The sequence below is a fragment of the Phoca vitulina genome, unplaced genomic scaffold (genome assembly GCF_004348235.1).
Source record: "Phoca vitulina isolate PV1807 unplaced genomic scaffold, GSC_HSeal_1.0 scaffold15, whole genome shotgun sequence".
In the NCBI taxonomy this organism is placed as follows: Eukaryota; Metazoa; Chordata; class Mammalia; order Carnivora; family Phocidae; genus Phoca; species Phoca vitulina.
This window is the reverse complement of record NW_022589718.1, coordinates 14,904,835-14,910,906: the sequence shown is the minus strand read 5'-3', so window position 1 is coordinate 14,910,906 and position 6,072 is coordinate 14,904,835.

Here is a 6,072-nt window from a genome sequence, read left to right as displayed (position 1 = left end):
TCCAACAGGGATAAACCTGGAAGACATTATACTAAGTGAAATAAGCCACAAACACAGAAGGACAAATGTTGGACGATTTCACTTATAAGAAATACCTAGTGTAGTCAAATCTGTAGAAACAGAAAGTAGAATGGAGGTTCCCAGGGGTCCGGGGGGTGGGGAATGAGGAATTATTATCCAGTGGGTGCACAGTTCCAGTTTTGGAAGAGGAAAAAGTTCTGGAGATGGATCGTGGTGATGGTTGCACAGCACTGTAAATGTAGTTAATGCTGATCAACTGTAGAGCTAAAAAGGGTTAAAGAGTCAGTTTCAGTTATGTATATTTTACCACGATTAAAAAAAAATCAAGTACATTCAGGCCAGATATTAACAATGTTCTGATTTTTCCTTCTGCTCCAGTGTCCTAATGGGACATAATGATAGGAGGAGAAAAATCTGCTCTGGGTACTGTGTAATGTACATCCATGTACAAAAGAATAAACAATGTTATCAAAAGAGCAAAATTTTGTCCTGATTATTGCTAGAAAGTCTAACATCAGTTGAACCAAATTCTTTTTTTTTTTTTTTAAGTGAAAGAATGACTGTTCTGAGGGAAGAAGGGGCTGGCAATATATATTCTAACAAATATCCATGGTGTTGTTTCTTGTTGGTCTTTTTCCTTCTATGGCCAGACATTTCTTAAATTTGTCTATCCTGAAGAACTAAATAAAATACATTTAAAAGCCATTAAGACTTGAAATTATAGGGCGTCTGGGTGGCTCAGTTGGTTAAGCGACTGCCTTCGGCTCAGGTCATGATCCTGGAGTCCCTGGATCGAGTCCCGCATCGGGCTCCCTGCTCGGCGGGGAGTCTGCTTCTCCCTCTGACCCTCCCCCCTCTCATGTGCTCTCTCTCTCTCATTCTCTCTGTCTCAAATAAATAAATAAAAATCTTAAAAAAAAAAAAAAAAAAAAGACTTGAAATTATATGTCATTATTGCTTCCCCTAAGCATAACTTTTGTAAACCTTACACAGCTTTTATAAGTGAGCCTGTTCAACAGTATAAAATCCAACACTGGATTTTGCTTGTTTTCTCATCTGTGCCCTAAACTGAGACCAGCGGTCACTGTTATATAGAGATACTGCTATTTTAATTATAGTGTCATGCGTTAATCATGATTGACCCCAAATGAAGACCAAATTAGACTTTTAGGCTCTTCTGAGTCACGAACTTACAATGCGTATTTTTTATAAAGAAGACTCATTTCATTTAAAAGCATGATTTTTATTTCTTATTATACATTTTCTTAATTTTTCCTTGTTGCAAAAGCAAAGTGTGTCTGTTATAGAAAATCAGGAAATACACGTGGACCTAATAAATCCTGGGGAGCCATATAGTCCAGTGGCCACATGGGATTCTATCAAGAAGGATGGCCGACTAGCACGTCACCTCTAACAGTGCTATGCTGATTCTGTTCCATTTGCTATGCCCCATTTCTGACTGATGCACCCCCCAACCTTCTCTGTGCTCCTCTAATCTCGTAGAGGTCACCCCTGTACTGTGTCATGCAGGTTTCCTGCCTACTGGGTACGTTCAGCCAATGGAAGGACTAGCAGCCCCACATCTCTAGAGTCCCAAAGAAGTAACTACTTCCCCGAAGAAATCCAGTATCTTTTGGGGGGTTCTTCCAAAAGCAGATCTTGAAACAAGGACTTGAATGCAAGTAGTTTATTTCGGAGGGGATCCCAAGAAATAGTGGCATGGAAGTGAGAGGGAGAAACATGGAAGAGAAGAAAACAAAAGGGCGTATCATCAAGCAAGTCACCCTTATGGACATTGAGGTTTAATCTTTTGGGAGAAATCTTAGCAACAGTGAAGCATATGCACCTGAGAGCTGTCCCGCTTGAGCAGTGGGCAGTTAGTCTTTATCATCAATTCCCATCTGTCACTGACAGGAGACCGGTCCAGGGATGGTGTACGTGGCGATGCAAGGGCTGTGGGGTGTTAGGAGGAGCACTATCTATTGGGTCATGAAGACTAGAGAAGAGCAAGGAAAGGTCAAAAGAGTCAAAAAGCTGCACAGCATTGCTGTAGGTTTTGAACCCTGCCCGCTGATTTCTCCAAAGAAGTTGCTGGAAGGACGGTCGGTCTTAGTGGAGTGGCAGGGGTTGAAGCCAGAATGCTTCAGAGGAAGAAGGGGAGATAATATGTGTGGACAATTCTTTCAAAGAGCTTGATTCTGAAGGGGAGAAGAAAAAGAAGGCTCTAGCCAAAAAGTTATGGGGTTGGAGCAATGCTTTTCAAACTGGGATTGCTGAAGTATTCTTGGTTCGTAAGACCTGGGAGTGTTAACACACGCACACTGTATCTGCTGGATGCCCACTTATAAATGAAAACTATTTCAAGAGTTCAGTTCCTCTGGCGATATTTGTGTTTACAATCAAGTTGCAGCCGGGCAGGAACCCTTTAAAAGTATGTTTTGAACAGAAATTGTTCATGCCGGATGAGAAAAAGATGATGTCCATGAGAGTGAACATCCGCTTCTGTGTTGACAAAGAGGATCATGATCCTGTCTTATGCTGTTTGTTCAAGCTTTGGAGATATTTGAATCAGAATGAATATTCCCAATGGAGAATGCTTACGTTCTAGAAAAGACATTGAGAACAAAGAGAACAAAGAGAAACAGAGGGAACAAAATATTGGAGATGCGATATTTGTCATATTAAAGAAGAAGCACAAACTGAAAGCTTAGCACATACATCTGTCAAATCACTCTGGCTGCTATAGGGCACCTCTCTTCAAAGCAGCTCTGAAAACTTCCAAACACGAAGGACTTGTGGTCTTATTTTCAGAGAGGTTATATAAGTAAACGCTTCAAGCAAGATTGAGTGGGGAAAGGCTTCCATGTGGCCACAGCAGTGTTGAAATAGGGGGAATGTGGGGCACCTGGGTGGCTCTGTTGGCTAAGTGTCTGACTCCTGATCTCAGCTCAGGTCTTGATTTCAAGGTTGTGAGTTCAAGCCCCATGTGGGGCTCCATGCTGGGTGTGGAGCCTACTTAAAAAGAAAGAAAGAAAGAAATAGGAGGAATAGTAGGCAAGTAGATGTGAATGGCACTTGTTTGGCCACCCCAGAGAATCTTCCTGTCTGTATGGGAATGCAGGACATAAATATGGTTTGTGTATATTTGCAAAAAGCAAAGAGACCCTATGTCATAGGTAATCTCAAGATTTTGATGTTTAATAAGGAAGCTGAAGAACATAGCTTCAATGATTAGGATAAATAATCCTAGAAGTATTCAGTGTTTAAAGGAGTTTTACACACACACACACACACACACACACACACATCCATGGAGAAAAACACTTTGTTTGAAGAGAGCAACTATTTGCAACTTGTTACGGTCTTTCCAATCTTGCTCTATGTATGTATAGTTTTTAAACCTTTGTGGTCAATGTGTTGAATATTTCATGAGTGACCTCAGACAAACCACTTCAGTTTCACTCGTCTGTTTTCTTATCAGCAAATGGAGAGAATTGCTTCTATTTCACAAGGTTGTTGTGAAGAATAAATGAGGTAATGTAACATAAACACAATTTGTGAACTCAGAAGTATAAAATTACGAGGTATAATACGTGTGATTGTTTCTTATATGCTTTCCTATATATCAGTTTTAATGGTCACATATTATTCTAACTGAATTACTGCCATAGTTTATTTAACCGTTGTCCAGTTGTTACTCATTCTTGCTTCTTGGCCATCATAAATAAAGTTGATTATAAACATCTCTGCATGATTAGCATTTTTCCCTACTGAAATAGTTCCTTAGGATGAATTCCTAGAAGTGGAATAAGTGGGTCCAAGTAGTTGGAACATTCTTCTTTAAATGATGTACATCTTCTTAGTCCAGAAAAAAAAAAAACAACAACTTCAAAAACCAAAAAAACAAGTTAATTATGATGCACTGCAATTCAGATGAATTGAAAAACTAAATCTAATCCTGGCGATGATAACAACTCAGCACATATAAAACCACATCAGCATAATTTTCAAATAATTACATTTCCTTCGATCCTGGAACATGTCTTCCAATGGCTAAAAATCCTTTTTGGAATGTGGCAGGATAGAGCATGAAATGCCAAGACCGTGACCTGGTAACCTTCTTGTCCAGTTTTAGCAGCCTCTGTTTACAAGAGACCTCGTTTTTAGAGGATAAATTTCTTCCCATCAAGGCTTCAGGCACTTTTTTTTTTTTTCCCAGTTGATTTAGATTCAGAGCAAAGTAATTTTGGTAAAGGATGATTTGCTACATAGATTTTAGGTTAAAGTTGGGGAGATGAATTCTGTGCTGCACATATATAAAATATGAAAATATATTCTTCATGTTCTGTTCCAATTTTCTGGAAATACTATCTTAATATTTATAAAGTATATGCAGATTCCTAGACTCCTGAATATAAATGCTTTTACTCTCTATTATCTAATACATTTTTGGAAGCTTAAATGCTCAGATTGGCAAGAGTTCTCTCTGCCTAAAAGATTCTTTTTTGAATTGAAATTCTGCTTTCCTCTGGGCCATTTCTTTAGGGATGGCTGCAAGAGTCAAAGGAGAAATATCTGAGAAACTAATATGGTTCAGTAAAAACGTTCCCTATGAGATGTTACAGGGGAATACTTACATCGTTAATTAAGGGGCCAATGTGATTGATCATTAAATGATTAGCTCTCCGGGGCTCATTTTGTTTCTCTAGATACTTCTTTTTTTAAATGCCTTGAGAGGGAGTTAAGAAAAGGTATAGTAGACAAGTACTGGCTAAGAGTTAGAATTGATTTATGGTTTCAGCTTTGCCACTAACTAGCTCTATGACCAGATCTAAGTTACGTACCTTGTTTGAGCTTTAGTTTCTTCAACTACAAAGTTGAATCTAGCAAACATTCTGTGGCTCCGTATGGAGCAAAGTCCTCCCCCGCCACCTCCCAACGAAGTCATCTTTTGGGGGCCAAATAACCAAGAAAAGTCTTCTCACTGTTGTGTTACTGCTAGTGCGTTGCCTTTGTGCAGGTGTGGGCGGCGGGGTGGGTGAGAAGAGAGATTTCCACTTCGCTACGTATCAGCAGTTGAAAAACAGATTGAAAAAACACTGCGCTCTCCTGTGTTTGGGCAAACAGGAATCAGGTCACCCTGACCTCATGGTCCCACAGACACTGCCAGGAAGCCTGCAAAGTCCGTCCAGTGCTGCTGAGACAGCAGGTTTGGCAGGGCCGAGAGGAAGCTGGAAGGAGCAGGGCAGCAAGGTAACGCTGTAAAGGGGCGAGTGTGGGGCGCGGACTAAGTACCGAAATAACACCTGCCTCACTGGTCATTATTAGCGCTTTCAGAAATCCCTTGATGACACAATTCACAGCGCTCGAAACAAATAATACATTATATGTTTAAAAAAAAAAAGAAGATAGCAGGAAGGGAAAAATGAAGGGGGGGAATCGGAGGGGGAGACGAACCACGAGAGACGATGGACTCTGAAAAACAAACTGAGGGTTCTAGAGGGGAGGGGGGTGGGGGGATGGGTTAGCCCGGTGATGGTATTAAAGAGGGCACGTTCTGCATGGAGCACTGGGTGTTGTACGCAAACAATGAATCATGAAACACTACATCAAAAACTAATGATGTAATGTATGGTGATTAACATAACATAATAAAATTAAAAAAAAGAAATCCCTGGATGAGCCAATAGAATTACCTAGGGAGGGGAAAAATCCCTTTAACTTAAGCGAACTTCACTTCAGGTTCATTCATACTTGAAAAAAGTTAACTGCAATACTTGTACTTGTTGTTAAGGCATTAAGATTCCTTTCAGATTCTGGGGCGCCTGGGTGGCTCAGTTGGTTAAGCGACTGCCTTCGGCTCAGGTCATGATCCTGGAGTCCCTGGATCGAGTCCCGCATCGGGCTCCCTGCTCGGCAGGGAGCCTGCTTCTCCCTCTGACCCTCCCCCCTCTCATGTGCTCTCTCTCTCTCTCATTCTGTCTCAAATAAATAAATAAAATCTTTAAAAAAAAAAAAAAAAAAAAAAAGATTCCTTTCAGATTCAAATTC